The following is a 17,852-nucleotide window of genomic DNA, read 5'->3' on the forward strand; positions in this document are numbered from 1 at the left end:
ACCTATGCAATCTTTCTTGCACACCCCCCTCATGCAACAAGCCGGGGCTGGGCAAGAAATTAAACCCTGGCACGAGAAGGGTTTGTTTAGGTTTGCAGACATTGTGGATTACCGAGATAGGAAGATTCTGCCCTTCGCTGCCCTACAGGATAAATTTCATCTCCCGCAAGCGGCCAATTTTCACTACATCCGAATCAGGCACCTCTTGCAATCTCTGGATAGTGCGGAGGTGGTTTCGGCACCCACTACGTTTGAGCACATTTGCAAAACTGCTACCCAAACTTCTGGCCTTATATCAGATATCTACATGATACTATTACACCCTAACCCAGACGAACCCATCGCATACCCTTACATGACCAAATGGGAGAGCATAGTAGGGGGACCAATATCACAAGACACATGGCGGTTGATATGGCATAGGGCGGCTAAGACCTCCTTGTGTGCCACACATAAGGAGAACCAGTACAAACTGATGATGCAGTGGTATCATACCCCATCCTTGCTACACAGACTATTTCCGGATACGCCAGATACTTGCTGGCGATGCGGCTCAGTTGGAGGAACCCTTCAACATATCTTCTGGACATGCCCATTAGTGCAGCCATTTTGACAGGAGGTAAAGACTCTCCTTCGGGAGGTCGTAGCGGTGGATATTCCACTCTCCCCATTATTTCACTTGCTGAATGCTTCTCCGCACCCCATGGCCAAGGCGACCACAAAACTGAGCTTGCACATACTCACAGCCGCGAGGTGCCTGATAGCGCAATTCTGGAAGAGACAAGCCCCCCCCTCTCGAATGGACCTTCTCTCCAGGGTAAGGGAAATTCGTAGTATGGAACATCTGACTGCCTCCCTGAACAATCGTATCCCATTGTTCGACAAAACTTGGGCGAGCTGGGACCACTACTGGATAGAAGAGCGAGCAGGAGGAGGAGAGTGACATGGCCACCCCTTTAGTTTCTACCCAAGTGTTATCTGTTGTCATAGTGAGTGTGTTTGGATGTCTTTGTCTGTACCCTTATCCCCAACTCCTTTAAATCGGTTAGGCATAATGTTGATGCCATCTTTAGTACTAGTTCTAGCATCGAAAACCTACTACACTATTAGTCGTAACCTTTTGATACGCAAATGGAAGATTTAAAATGTTGATATCCTTGGGAGGGGAAAAATTCTGTCTTTCAGTTGTTTTACTGTTAAAAAACTTCAATGTGAAATATGTACGTGATAAATTGTCTGTTATATATTTTCTGAAAAATGATAATAAAAATACAATTATACAAAAAAAAAAGAAATTCGTGGGACTGGTGGGACTCAAGGTACGTAGAGAACACAGGATATCATCGAGGTAGACCACGACACAGGTAGATAGCAAGTCTCTGAAAATGTAGTTGACAAACTCCTGAAAGACTGCTGGAGTGTTACAGAGACTGAACGGCATGATGTAAACTTTTGACTTTGCACAAAGTCATAAGAATGCCTTAAAAAATTATCTCTCATTATTCTGGCATTTGACAAATATAAATAATTGTGGTAATCCTAATTGACCTAAAAAGGGAAATGTTTATTCTGATTTCATGTTCCCTTACAGAAAAACATGCATATGTTTTTTTTTACATAGCCCTCTCCATAGCTGGTGAGCGTTTTCTGCATATTCATAGTATCATAGTATATAAGGCTGGAAGGAGACGCAAGTCCATCAAGTCCAACCTTTAAGAATTAAATAAATGTTTTATCCCCATAACCCGTGATATTTTTGCTCTCCAGAAAGGCATCCAGGCCTCTCTTGAACATGTACATAGAGTCCGCCATAACAACCTCCTGCGGCAGAGAGTTCCATAGTCTCACTGCTCTTATAGTAAAGAACCTTTGTCTATGTTGATGGTAAAATCGCCTCTCCTCGAGGCGTAGAGGATGTCCCCTTGTCCTGGTCACAGGCCGAGGTATAAAAAGATCTTTGGAGAGATCCTTGTACTGTCCGTTCAGGTATTTGTACATTGTAATGAGGTCTCCCCTCAGTCGTCTTTTTTCTAAACTGAATAATCCCAAATTTTTTAATCTGTCAGTGTATTCTAGTTCAACCATTCCCCTAATAATCCTGGTTGCTCTCCTCTGCACCCGTTCCAGCTCTACTATATCTTTTTTATACACTGGTGCCCAAAACTGTACACAATTTTCCATGTGTGGTCTGACCAGGGATTTGTATAAGGGCAAAACTATGTCTTTATCATGAGAATCTATTCCTCTCTTGATACATCCCATTATTTTATTTGCTTTAGCAGCAGCCGCCTGGCTCTGGTCACTAAAATTAAGTTTACCATCCACCAATACCCCCAAGTCCTTTTCAGCTTCAGTTTTACTAAGTAATTGACCGTTTAGAACATAATTATACTTTTTGTTTCCATGGCCCAAGTGCATAACTTTACATTTATCTACATTAAACCTCATCAACCATGTATCTGCCCATCCCTCAAGCTTCCACAAATCCCTCTGTAATGCTAAACTATCGACCTCAGTATTTATTACTTTACACAGCTTAGTATCATCTGCAAATATTGAAACTTGACTGTGTAAACCCACTACAAGGTCATTAATAAAAATATTAAAAAGAAGTGGCCCCAATACTGACCCCTGTGGCACTCCACTGGTAACATCAACCCAATCTGAGAATGTGCCATTAATGACCACCCTCTGTTTTCTATCACTAAGCCAATTACTTACCCAAATACACAGATTTTCTCCTATTCCCAGCAGTCTCATTTTATATACCAACCTTTTATGTGGCACGGTGTCAAATGCCTTTGAAAAGTCCAAATATACAACATCTACAGCGTCCCCCAGATCCAGTCTTGAACTTACCTCCTCGTAGAAACCAATCAGATTAGTCTGACAGGACCGATCTCTCATAAACCCATGCTGATGCTGGGTTATAAGGTTGTGCTCAGTGAGATACTTCAGGATAGCATCTCTAATAAACCCCTCAAATATTTTCCCCACCACAGCAGTTAGACTCACGGGTCTGTAGTTTCCAGGATCGCTATTTGATCCTTTTTTGTATATTGGTACCACATTTGCTATGCGCCATTCCTGTGGAACATAACCAGTCCTCAGTGAATCTTCAAATATTAAAAATAACAGTTTGTCTATCACCGTACATAATTCATGCAGAACCCGGGGGTGTATGCCATCTGGCCCAGGTGATTTATCTATCTTAGTGATTGCGAGGCGGCGCCGTACCTCTTCCTGGGTTAAACTGTTGACATTATAAAAAGAATTAACATTATTCCTCATTGTGTCTTCCACCAGGGGATTTTCCTGGGTAAAGACAGTTGAGAAGGTGACATTCAGTGATTGGCCCTTTCCTCATCCCCTTCCACCATGACCCCCATGTTATTTCTAAGGGGACCCACACTCTCTGTTTTTAGTTTCTTATCATTTATATACTTGAAAAATAATTTGGGATTATTTTTACTCTCCCTGGCAATATTTCTCTCAGTCTCTATTTTTGCGGCCTTTATCTGCTTTTTACAGGATTTATTTTTCTCTCTATAATCCTGTAATGCCTCATCGCTACATATTGCAGCAAACACCCACCGGTAACACCCGTGATTGGTACGCGAAGGTGTTAACCCTTTGATCGGCGATGGCAAAGCTGCTGTGGCATTAGAATGCTGGTGTCACAATGGTACCGCCATGTTGGCTTAGATTGTGGCTCCTTATGACGTTATCAAGGAGCGGCGATCTGTTACTATGACTGCCTCGGGTCATACAAAGGCCCAAGGCTGTCTCATTTTAACACATTTATTGCAATGTGCGATTTGCAATCAGACAGCCTAGGGTTAAAGTACCCTAGCAGGTATGAAAAACAGTAAAACATTTTTTTTTAAATCCCTCCTTTCCCTAGAACTGAAAGAAACCTTAAAATCATAAACATGTTAGGCATACCGGTTATTCCCGCGTTTAACCCTGTAAAGGAAAATAGCACCCACTGTCGTAAATGCCACTTTTTTGCAATTTTGCTAAATATAAAAAATTTTATAACTGGTGATCAAAAGGCCGTACAGTCGTGAAAACATCATCAAAATTAGCAAAAAATGACACCACCCACCGCTTCATACACTGAAGTATGAAAAGTTATTAGCGCCAGAAGGTGACTTAATTAAGGTTTTGTTTGTACGGGAGGTTTTTATTTTTGTAAAGTTATGAAAACATTATAAAGCCTTTATAAATTTGGTATCCCCGTGATTGTACCGAATAATGGAGACATTTCTTTTGGGGTGCACAGTGAAAGCCATGAAATTTGTTTCCCGCTTCCCAATTCATGGAATATTAAAGGGATATTCTGGGAATATGAACGTCTGATACAAAAACCCTTAAAGCTATAAATAATGTTATTAGTCACAAAATGGAACTTTAACCCCTACGGGAATCGGCCCATTTTGCCCTTTAGGACGCAGTCCTATTTTTCAGATATGGCCTGTGGTTATAGCGTTCCAAAGCTATAAGTGGTTATAGCTTTGGAACGCTATGAGATATCCAGGGGATTTTGAGATTGTTTTCTCATGACACATTGTACTTCAAATTAGTTAAAAAATTTGTATGATATCTTTTATGTTTAGTTATGAAAAAAAAACTAAATTTGGCCAAAATTTTGTAAAATTCTTTATTTTCAAAGTTCTAAATTCTCTACTTCTGAAGCAGACACAGCACCCAAATAAATTCATAACTAACATTTCCTAAATGTCTGCTTTATGTTGGCATGTTTTTTTTTAAGATTCCACATATTTTCCTAGAATTTTATAAGGCTCAGAATTTAGGTGCCATTTTTCAATGGGAATTTTGGGAAAATCACTAAAACCCGTATTTAGATGGACCTGCTCAACTCCTGCTCAACTTTTAATTGACTGTGAGAGGCCTAAATAATAGCAATACTCATAAATTACCCCATTATGGAAACTACACACCTCAACGTACGAAAAAAGCACTTTTAAGAAGTTTGTTAACCCTTTAGGTGTTTTACAGGGGTTAAAACAAAATGGAGGTGCTGTCTACAAATTGTAGGATTTTTGACAATACATTCATTTTCGGTGGAAAATTAAACATTTGTAATGGATTAAATGAAAAAAAGCTCCACAAAGTTTGATACCCAATTTCTTCCGACTACACTGATACCCCATATGTGGTGGTAACCTGCTGTATGGGCACACGGACGGGCATAGAATGAAAGGAGGCGCCATCCAGAGCAGATTTGCATTGTCAAATGTACAGGCTATAATTTTTTAGTTTTTTTGAATGTGGACCTATAGGGGCTTATTTGTTTACCACATGAGATGCACTTTTTTGCTACATAATTTTGGGGCATCTATAGCTAATTGGTGAGATTTTATTAACTCTTTGTTGGTAGAGAAAATGAAAATCATCTATTTTTTGGAAGATTTTTTTGTGTTTTTTTTTTGGCTGTTTACCATACCATAAAATAATATATTATTTTTATTCTATGGGTCGCCACGATTACGAAAATACATAATTTATATAGATTTTTTTTATTTTTTCCCCTTTTTACTGAATAAAAAGCAATTTTAGCATTTCCGTCTTTCATATTCATAACTTTTTTATTTTTCCCCTGGTTAAATCTGGTTAAGGGGTTATTTTTTGTGAGAAGGATTGTTCTCTTTAGTGTTCTTATTTTAGAGTGCATAACATTTTCATTTTGCGGATCTAATAACGATTCTGTTTTATTATGCAGATTGTTACGGACGCAGGGATACCAAATATGTGGGCGTTTCATGTATTTTATTCAATTTTACTGAATAAAAACTAATTTGGAGAAAATCTTGTTCATTTTAGCATCACCATCTTTCACATGCATAACTTTTTCAACTGACAAATCTGGTTAGGGGCTTCTTTTTTGCGAGAAGAGTTCTTTTTAGTGGGCTTATTTTAGAGTGCGGAACATTTTTGATCACTTTTTAGAGCATTTTTTTTAACGGTATTAATTAAAAATTATGTTTTTTCAAAAAGTTTTTTGCGTTTTTTTTCCCGGCGTTTACCGTGCAGATCCAGTAATGATTCTGTTTTATTATACAGATTGTTACGGACGCGGCAATACCAAATATGTGGGGGGGGAGGGGTTGTGTTTTTGCGTTTTTTATACTTTATTAAGTGTTTTTATGGGAAAGTGACATTTTAGGGGCTTATATTTTTATGTATTTATTTTTTATTTATTCTAATATGTAAACTGTTGTGTTTTTAACTTTTTTTTACTTGTACATACTTGTACTTGAACTTCAAGTCCAATACACTGCTCTACAATACTAAGATGGCCGTCACTGGAAACTATCGGTACCATGATCCTTTAGTTCTCAGTAACCCCTCCTCCCTCTTATGCTCTGCCCAAAGTGATGATGTAACAGACTGTCCTGCTCTGTTACTATGAATTATGCTTATTCCTGGAATACCCTTTTAAATACTGTCACCATGAATTGCAATTTGTTCCCAAAAAATTATGAATTTTGGACTTGTGCTACTTTTTTTTTCAGCTGTTAAGACACATCCCCATTCACTTCTGTAGGCTCATGCCCAAGGCGTTTCTCTAGTCTCTATGTATGAGCCAACTTCCCGAGCTGTAAAAAGCTATAGCCGGTCCTATTCCTGCCCGAGTTTATTTCACTTGTTATTGGGACATGATATTGATAACAGGACGCAAACCGTTGTGTCCTCTGATAACGCACTTGTTGCAGGGGGGGCCTAATGTCTGTTATTTGTTTTGAGCCCCCATTTATGTTTTCTTTTTTGTTTCTGCTCCAATAACCACAGTTACTTTCCAGTACATTAGTACAAAGAGAAATGAGCATCGCTTGTGTGTTTTTTATCCACAACCTGTATGAAAATTGTCCTAATGAGTGTGACCAAAATACATGACTGACTCGATGAGTCTAATGTTATCTGCTCATAGCCCATCAGGAGATTGTCTGACTGATAACAAGCCTTTATTTCTACACAGCACCATCTGCTCTGTGGTCAACAACTCTGTTAGTCTATTCTCAGCAGGGCGTGTTTCCGGTGTGTATGGCCTTATTACATGTAATTAAGATGAGCCACACTCAAGTGCATCAAGAAGCAACCAAACGTGCAGGAGTGTGTTTACCCCTTGTTTTCATTCTATTGTGGAGACGAAACCTCCTGACCTGTCAATATATCGCGTTTCTCGTGGGTCATAGAGCTGCTCTTGTGTTCTTCACTGTTGAACATTTTCCTCTAGAACACAGAATAAATTCTAAAAGAATTCGCAAAAATAATCCACAATCTTATTAACACTTTTTTTTTATTCTTTTATTATCATAATCTTCATAAAACAGATTGGTCATTATTACATTAAAACATTGCAAATAAAATAATTGTTACCTCCCCATTTCTCCACCACCATGGTACACCCTGGTCTCTACTTCATGATCTGGTCTTGATGGTCAAGAAATGCTTAGAATTGCCAACCACTTAACTGTTGTTATAGGGTAGCTTTCAGACTCTGATTTCATAATACATTTTACCAAATCTTCATATGACCCCCCCTCCCTTCAAAGCAAACATAGTGTATTGTTCACATTTTTCTTTCCAGAGTTGTTGTATTTTCTGTTCTGATGCTTCTTAGATAGCAGATAAGTGGGCAGAGACTAACCTCTTCCTGTCTTTGCCCCAAAAGCCGAGTTAATAAACTGCCTTCACTTCCCACGATGCTTTGTGTTCTCTAATGAAGTAACTCCAGTGAGAAGTAGTTCAGGTAAATCCATTTCTACATGTAAATCAACTGAGCATAGTTTGTACATACTGGACTATACAGTGACTATCCTGGTAGCTTGCATGGAGGAGTATAGAGTATGGAATAAGTAGAAGAAACCAACAGTTAATTAGTTACATGAAGTGTGTAGTTTGTACTGTGTGAGCACTAAGGGTTAACAGCTTCTATGCTGTGTAGCTTGTGTCCGGAGAGCAGAGGATGGGAGAGGAGTAAAGAAACGATTACGGTATGCAGCTTGAGGTGCACAGAGACAGAGAATCACAGAATTGAATGGAGGGACTGATAGGGAACAGGGGAGATCTTGTACTTCAGTATTCTATGCAGGAGGCTTTTGCACTCAAATAGCTGCACAGACACAAGCCTCTCCTGCTAGCAACACACCAGGACCTAAAGGGCTTATTTCTACTCTGTTTATGTAGTCTATGGTAAAATCCTTTCATCTGATCTTTTAAATTTTAACTTCTGCCACTGAACAAGAGCACTGCTTGGGCAGAATACTTAAAGGCCTATTTATTTTTTTCAAACAACAGATCCTCAAGGCTCCAACATCTTGTAACCCCAACTACCGGCATGGTGCCACTGCTGCTCGGGGCATGGAGAAGCAACCAGCCCAATAATCTTTATAGTAGCTGACTCAGGTTGTTCTTTCACCTTTCACTGCACTTTCTAGCACTTTCAACACTATGGGGGAGATTCATTATTGCTGTGCCATAAAATGACGGCTTTGCGCCCCCCAAAAAAGTCTAAAATGACTTCAGGCATATTTATGAAGGCTTTTGGACAATTTTTTTGGTCTTTTTCTGACTCCTCTGACAAAGGGGTATGGCCTTATAGAAGGAGGCTTGGCCATATTGAAATTAGTGGCACACAGTGTAGGCTAGCTAAATGTAGGTCTAAAAGTACAACTCAACAGGTTTATCTGCAACTGATTCATCATCACTATGATGAATCTGGCACAGCAATAGACTAGTGTTGTCCAGCTCTGCACTGTCGGAATGAATTACCTCTATGTTTTTGGCTGTGTTGTACACTGGCCATTTAAGAGTTTGAAGTTTTTGTAATCTGTTGCCAACCTAGTATATTGGAAAACTGTATAACTTTTCATTATACAAATGATAACATGTATTTGCTGAAATGAGAGCGCCCCTTTAATTCATGAGCAAAAGTATTCAAGGATATTATTATGATTGTTGAGGGTCCAACTACTGGAAGCCACAATGATTTCGGGAACAGGGGTCCAGTGTGTGTTCTGCCTGACTATTCAATATTAATATATAATATATTATTTAATGGTGCAGCAGGACAAAATCCTGTTCTGCCACTTCATTCCATTAGTGAGAACAGGTTTCAGGAAGATGAAAAACTTTTGTAAATATAAATTCCAGTCTCCAGTCTCTTCAAAGTGGCATGTTGTAAAGAAGACTGAATCATCCTTTCATCAAAAAATATACAAGAATAGCAAAAATATTCTGAGAACGTAGAAAGGCTATTTCAAGGCTTTAGCCGATAAAAGATGTATAACTGAGTGATAGGGAATGGAATGAAGTTAGAAGAACACTGAGTAACCAAACATGCAGAAAACCTTCACCTTCCCGAAAATCAAAGGCCATTTCCAGGTCCAACATCTTCAAACATTTAAAGAAATCTGAAGTTGAGGATTCCAGCACGTGCTTTAATGGACATTTTTTTTTACATGTTTCATTAATGAAAAATCATTAAAAGTTACATAAAAATGTAAAGATATGGACATAAAACAAGAAACACGGGACAAAAACGGATATCTTCAAACATTCTAGGAGAACGTAAACTTTATTCAAACATGGGTGTTGTCATCTGCATTTACCATTAGCTTTAGTTCTCTTTTTTTAATAGTATTTTCTATTACAGGCAATCCCTGGGTTACATAGAAGATAGGTTCCATAGATTTGTTCCTGTATGTAAGCTGGAACTTTATATTTTATAATTGTAGATCCAGACAAAATTTATTTTTGTCCCAGTGACAATTTGATTTTCAAATTTTTTTGCTGTAATAAAGCTTCATTACAGACACCTTACAGCTGATCATTGCAGCCTGGGACTATAATAAAGCATTCAGAGAGCTTCACCAGAGGTCACATTGGGCAGAGTGGCCCGTCTTTAACTAGGGGTCGTCTGTAAGTCAGGTGTTCTTAAGTAGGGGACCGCCTGTACAACATTTTTGAGTGATGTCAGACAATCCCTTTACAGGAAATCTACCATCAAAATCCATCATGATAAACCAGGGGCACTTACTCATAGATCCTGGCGCCGTGAATGTGGTAATCATCTTGTATTTGTCATCCATGGCCTCCTTCCTTCCCTCTCCTTCCTAAAGTCAACTATTAAAAGTATGCTAATGAGCCAGAAGGGCTCTGGGGTGGGGGGTGATACCAGAGCCTCTCTGTGCTGGAACTTCCCAGGCTGTTATATTGAGCAAATATTAGCATGCCTCCCCCTTCTTCCTTGGCACTTGCCCTCTCCCTCTTCCAGCAGTGATCTCACAAACACAGTGGCAAAGTGCTCCTGCACAGTGTAACAGAGCTTTTTGGGTTCATTAGCATAATTATAAAAGTTGATTTTAGAAGGAAGGCGGCCATGGATAATAAATATAAGAAGATTACCACAGTCACAGTGCCTGGATCTATGAATAAGTGTCCCTGGTTTATCATGATGGATTTTGGTGGTAGATTTCCTTTAACCCCTTATCACCAGCGCTTGTTTCTAGCTTAATGACCAGTATTTTTAGAATCTGCCCTGTGTCTCAATAATTGGTTATAACTTTGCAATGTTCGTTGATATATGTAATATATCAAGGAGTGCTAGGACCAGACCCAATCATATTGGTTTAATTCGAAAAGAAAGCAATGCAAAATACATACAGCATCCCTCCTTGTACTATATAATACACACAGCTAGCGACCACAAAGAACAAAATACATACAAAAATCCGCCATATAATATAAAATCAATACATCATGCCACCATATATTATAAAATACATCCGGCGCCCTCCATGTAATATATAATAGGTCCAGTGAGCCACCATATACAATATAATACATACTTGTGCCACCATATACAATATAATACATACTGTGTACCACCATATACCATATAATACAGTGGTGGCGAACCTATGGCACTGGTGCCAGAGGTGTCACTCAGAGCACTCTCTGTGGGCACCCAGGCCATCACCCAGGGCCGGCTCCAGGTTCTAGTAGGCCCCTGGGCGCCAGTGCTTCAGTGGGCCCCTTTACTATGCCTCCCAAATTCGAGTCAGAAAAAGTGACCCACGGCCCGCTTTTGTCCCCTCTTGTTGCCCCACCATACGATTTTTTATGTTACCACGTGTTTGGCTGCTTTTAAAGCCATTTTCTTCATTGATGGAAGCGTAAGCTAATGTGTTTACATTTTCACACCAGCTTACACTTCTAGCAATGAAAGAAAACTCTTTCTAAGCAGCCAAACACATGAAAACACATGCGGTGTTACGCATACGTACAAATGTGTGCAGAAAACACTGTGGGCCACATTTATCAAAAGTAGTGCACTAGGTGCAGTTTGCCTGTGGAGTGTGCAGGATGCAGCACATTATAGAATACTGCCGCATGGTTTTCATTAATCTGGTACCTCCTGCACTTTCTGGGAAGTGTCACCAACCTTTTTTTGGTGCACTGTTCGCAATGCACAGTGCGAATTCAACTGTGTTGGTGTCCTTAGGAGGCTGAACGATTGAAAGTTGTCAAAGAACAAGGAGAAATAAATTACTGCTTAAATTGCTGTGCTGGCACTTTGGAATAAATAAGTGGCTTTTGGTTAAAGTTTGGGCACTCAGGCTCTAAAAGGTTCGCCATCACTGCACTAGACCATCGCGGAAGATGACGTAAGCCGACACCTAGAAGCGAAAACTAAGCACACCGCACCAGAGCACACCGCAGAGCAGTTTGGACTTATTGTGGCTGGTACCACCAGGTCATTCCACATATTGGTTTGGCCTTAACTCCTTAACAATGAAGCCCTTTTTCAGTTTTCACAAAGGCAAAGTTCAAAGGAGATAGGAAGAGATGGCACTACTCCTTTCCACAAGATAGAGGGTAAACTATCACATTTAGGAGTGCATGGGTTCCATATAAGTGGAGGTATGTATCCTCTGTGGTGCTCAATTCCTCAAGAATGTAAAACGAAAGTCCAAACAACGAAAATGTTATGTAGAAAGCAAGGATGGCACTCACCGAAAGATGGTTGTGGATATCTTCTTTTATTTCATAAAGTAAAAATACTCACAAAAAGTAGGTGCGGGGGAGGGAGTGGGAGCTGATCGCCCAGAGGAGGGCAACGGCCGTTTCGCGCTGTGCTGCGCTTCTTCCGGCCCTGAAGGTGAAGTGATTAAAAGCCGTGAGGTTTTTAAATGCTGGTGGATCAATTGGACAATCCCACAAAGGGGAGTGTCCAGTGTTCACACTCTTTTGGGATAGGCTGATGGCACCCTGAACTCTATAGCCAATCGGGGAAAGAAGCAACACCCGAATGGGAGAAGGAAACAGCTGAGCTTACCTCTCGTGCATTGGGTCATTCCTCCTACCAGGTGTGACGTGTCCTCACCACCAGTCGTGGGTTCCGGCGGGTGTTGGCCTATTCGTCCTGAAACCGGACCGAGGCCCCGCCCCTTCCGGTATTACCCACATGGGGTTTGTCACGTGCGCGGACAATTTGTCTACACCCCTTTTCTGGTCATGTGACTCGTTGCCTCGACAACAAGGCACGGCGTCACTACACCAGGATAATCGGGAGTTTTTTTCTGACGCTGTCCGTACCTGGGGGATGGACCACACTGTGCACTGTAGAGAGGCATATAGCTCGCAAATATAAAAGAGTAGGTTGTGCCATGTACCTCGCCGTGGTTCACGTATTGTACCATATAATGCATAATAAACCTGTATCTGAAGACGGCATATATTAAAAACAAGGAGGTGAATAACACCTAGAAAAATCACATTACACAAATTACACAGTGTGAAATACTACGGTACTGCACATACATCTTATATTTGCTGGCATAAACCTAGCTTATGTTCACACTTGGACTGGTAGAGAAATATATCATCTGCGGGTTCTTATAAAAACACCCCCATATCTATTTTGTCGTTAAGACCAATGGGCCCCATAGCATTTGATCTCAGTATCCATCTGCTCTCTGCTTGCAGTAGCAGCCTCTGCCTGTCCCCTCCTTTTTTTGGGGGTGGGACCACCTCTATACCTGCGAACCTAATAGAGTCTACATTGCCCCCATGCTCTTCTCTAATGTGTTGAATCAATCTCGGGGCCCCAGCTCCTGACTTTATAGACCCTAAGTGCTCTCTGACTCTCAAGTATAGACTTCTTATGGTTTTGCCAATATAGAATCTCTGGCAGTCACAGATAAGGATGTATACGACATAGCTTGTTTTGCAATTAATAAAACTTTTTACCTTAACCTCCAAACCACCAAATGACACCACCTTACTACTTGAGTTATACGGACAGCACTTACAATGACCACATTTGAAGTTCCCGACAAGTGGGTGTTCTTTAAGCCAGTTCCTGTTCTTCTTCCCTGAATTGAAGGCACTATGGACCAATTCAGATCTAATTGATTTACCTCTCCTAAAGCTAATGAGAGGTCCTCCCACGGCTTGCTCAGCGAGATCTCTATCATTCTCTATCAGGTGCCAGTTGTCCCTTATGGCTTTTTTTATGGTGTCAGCTAAGGGAGTGAAGTCAAAGGAGAAGGTGAATCTTTCCCTCTCCTTCTTCTTATCACTATTCCTCAAAAGTTCTTTTTGGTCTTTACTTTTGACTCTTTCATATGCCTGGTCAAGTATTTTTTCTGGGTAACCCCTCTTTAGGAGTCTCTCTTTTAGCTCCCTGGCCTGTATTTCAAAACCTTCTGGGGTATTATTGACCCGTTTTACCCTTAAGAACTGTCCATAAGGGACGGCTTCTTTCACATGCCTAGGGTGGTAGCTTTCAAAATGTAGGAGGGCATTGGTGGCCGTTTTTTTCCTATGGACCGAGGTACATATTTCGTTATTTTTTACTTCAACCAATACATCAAGGAACTCTAGTCTCTGTTTGTCTATGGTACACGTGAACGACATGTTCATTTTGTTGGTCTGGTTGAGGTACTGCACCATTTCGTGGAAGCCCTCTTCCGTGCCAGTCCAAATCATGAACACGTCGTCCACGAATCTTCTATACATCTGAATAAAACGCACATAGGGATTGTCTTCACTATAGATGTATATACTCTCGAAGACTGCAAGAAAGATGTTAGCATACGTACAGGAGACCGGGGTCCCCATGGCCGTTCCGTCTATTTGAACGTACCAGGTGCCATCGAATCGGAATGCATTATGTGATAATATATACATAAGAGCCTGACAGACAAAGTTCCTGTAACTTTCACTTTTTTGGGCCTTACTGATGATGTCACTCACTGCTGAGACTCCTTCCTTATGCGGTATACGTGTGTAGAGGCTCTCGACATCGATTGATGCCAAGTAAGAGCCTTCCTGCCATTGTTGTTCGCTTAATGCAGATAGGAAGTCCTTTGTATCCCTGAGATAGGAGGGAATATCTTTAAGAACTGGCCTAAGTAACCAATCGATGTACTGCGATAGCGGCTCGGTGACCGAGCCTATCCCTGCGACTATTGGTCGACCTGGCGGGTTACTAATGTCCTTATGTATCTTTGGTAGAAAATACCAGTCTGGTTTTTTAGGGAACTGGGGTAGTAGCCTTTCGGCCATTTTTTTGGAGAGGGCTCCTCCTGTGACTTGTGATCTTAAAAACATTCTTAGTTGTTCACAATAAGCTAGCGTAGGATCCTTAGACAGCTTTTTATAGGTTCTGGAATCCCCCAACAATCTAAGCGCTTCATTTTTATAATAATCACTTGTCATGACCACGATGTTCCCCCCCTTGTCTGCGGGTCTAACCACAACCCCTTCATTGTTCTTTAATTTCTCTATGGCTAAGATTTCTTTTTTAGTTAAATTAGAACCCTCCTGTTTATATATAAGGGACTCCACGGCTTTCATAACCTGCCTGCGAAAGAGGTCAAGAGAGCCGCCTTGTTGTACTGGTGGATTAAACCTAGACTTTACACCTCCTCTAAAAGGTTCTTTTTTTCCTGATGTTTCTTTCTCTTCCTCACTGGCTAGAAAGAGTATACACTCTTTCTCAATGTCGGATAATTCGCCTGTTACAAAGAACCCTAGAGGGCCTATCTCCAGTGGGACCTCTGCATGCTTGTCCTCTTTCTGGTCACCCCTTGTTCTACCTTGTGCTGTAAAGAATTTTTTCAGATTCATCTTTCTCAATCCCTTAAATAGGTCTACTTCAAAATCTACTTTATTAAATTGTTCGGTGATACAGAAACTCAGTCCTCTTTGTAGTGCCGAGACACAATCCCTGTCTAGTTCCTGGTCCGTAAGGTTTACGACCAGGTTTTCATTGTCCTCTATTGCCTCCAAGCGACCTTCTTTCTCTTCTGCCTTCTTATACGTCCTGTCCTTTTTTCTTCTTCCACCTCTCCTTGTTCGTCTCCTAAAGGGACAATCTCATTCGCGTCGAGTGGTTCGTCCCCTCTTTTCGTTTGTCTTCCTGGCGTCTCCTCCGATGTATTGGAATCCGAGTCGGTTGTCCAATAGTCTTTTCCTTGTGGTTTTTGATTTCTTTTGTTCCGAAACTGCCCTCTCCTTTTTAAGTTTTTCTGCGGTTTCCACGAGAAGATCCTATCATTCTCGAAGTCCTGTTTATCCCTTAGGAACTTGTCTTTTTTCCTATCCTTGATATCCGCTTGTATTGGAACCAGGCGTTTCTCCAGTCCCTTAAAGAAGGTATCCAGTTGTTGAGGTGTTAATCTTTTTCTCAGCTCTAATTTAGCTCTGCAAAGTTCCTCTGTGACATTCTCATATTCTTCTTCATTTCTCTTTAAAATTAGTCTCAATAGTGTCAATGAGTGCTCTAGGTGTGCTTCGTCCCATCTCTTTTTGAAGATGGGGTCATTCTCAAATTGCGACGGTTCCTTATAGGATCTAAGTCCACGAGGGACCCTTTTACAGTCATTATAAGATCTTAACGAACTGATGGACCAAAACAGACGAATCTCTCTTTCCGCCAAATGTTTCACTTTAAATTCAAGCGTTCTTGTGCTAATCATATAGATTTCGTTTTTTTCGTTACACTGTGTAAAAAAGGCGTCAGCATCCTCCCTCCCCTGCTTTAACAATCCTTCTCCTGGAACTCCTGTTGTCTCCATTGGTTCCATACTCGAAGTATCACAATATCCCTTATTCCGTGGCAAAACGGAGTGTGCTCAATCAAAAATAGGTTTCACAAAGGCAAAGTTCAAAGGAGATAGGAAGAGATGGCACTACTCCTTTCCACAAGATAGAGGGTAAACTATCACATTTAGGAGTGCATGGGTTCCATATAAGTGGAGGTATGTATCCTCTGTGGTGCTCAATTCCTCAAGAATGTAAAACGAAAGTCCAAACAACGAAAATGTTATGTAGAAAGCAAGGATGGCACTCACCGAAAGATGGTTGTGGATATCTTCTTTTATTTCATAAAGTAAAAATACTCACAAAAAGTAGGTGCGGGGGAGGGAGTGGGAGCTGATCGCCCAGAGGAGGGCAACGGCCGTTTCGCGCTGTGCTGCGCTTCTTCCGGCCCTGAAGGTGAAGTGATTAAAAGCCGTGAGGTTTTTAAATGCTGGTGGATCAATTGGACAATCCCACAAAGGGGAGTGTCCAGTGTTCACACTCTTTTGGGATAGGCTGATGGCACCCTGAACTCTATAGCCAATCGGGGAAAGAAGCAACACCCGAATGGGAGAAGGAAACAGCTGAGCTTACCTCTCGTGCATTGGGTCATTCCTCCTACCAGGTGTGACGTGTCCTCACCACCAGTCGTGGGTTCCGGCGGGTGTTGGCCTATTCGTCCTGAAACCGGACCGAGGCCCCGCCCCTTCCGGTATTACCCACATGGGGTTTGTCACGTGCGCGGACAATTTGTCTACACCCCTTTTCTGGTCATGTGACTCGTTGCCTCGACAACAAGGCACGGCGTCACTACACCAGGATAATCGGGAGTTTTTTTCTGACGCTGTCCGTACCTGGGGGATGGACCACACTGTGCACTGTAGAGAGGCATATAGCTCGCAAATATAAAAGAGTAGGTTGTGCCATGTACCTCGCCGTGGTTCACGTATTGTACCATATAATGCATAATAAACCTGTATCTGAAGACGGCATATATTAAAAACAAGGAGGTGAATAACACCTAGAAAAATCACATTACACAAATTACACAGTGTGAAATACTACGGTACTGCACATACATCTTATATTTGCTGGCATAAACCTAGCTTATGTTCACACTTGGACTGGTAGAGAAATATATCATCTGCGGGTTCTTATAAAAACACCCCCATATCTATTTTGTCGTTAAGACCAATGGGCCCCATAGCATTTGATCTCAGTATCCATCTGCTCTCTGCTTGCAGTAGCAGCCTCTGCCTGTCCCCTCCTTTTTTTGGGGGTGGGACCACCTCTATACCTGCGAACCTAATAGAGTCTACATTGCCCCCATGCTCTTCTCTAATGTGTTGAATCAATCTCGGGGCCCCAGCTCCTGACTTTATAGACCCTAAGTGCTCTCTGACTCTCAAGTATAGACTTCTTATGGTTTTGCCAATATAGAATCTCTGGCAGTCACAGATAAGGATGTATACGACATAGCTTGTTTTGCAATTAATAAAACTTTTTACCTTAACCTCCAAACCACCAAATGACACCACCTTACTACTTGAGTTATACGGACAGCACTTACAATGACCACATTTGAAGTTCCCGACAAGTGGGTGTTCTTTAAGCCAGTTCCTGTTCTTCTTCCCTGAATTGAAGGCACTATGGACCAATTCAGATCTAATTGATTTACCTCTCCTAAAGCTAATGAGAGGTCCTCCCACGGCTTGCTCAGCGAGATCTCTATC

The sequence above is a fragment of the Engystomops pustulosus genome, chromosome 2, assembly GCF_040894005.1.
Source record: "Engystomops pustulosus chromosome 2, aEngPut4.maternal, whole genome shotgun sequence".
Classification (NCBI taxonomy): Eukaryota; Metazoa; Chordata; class Amphibia; order Anura; family Leptodactylidae; genus Engystomops; species Engystomops pustulosus.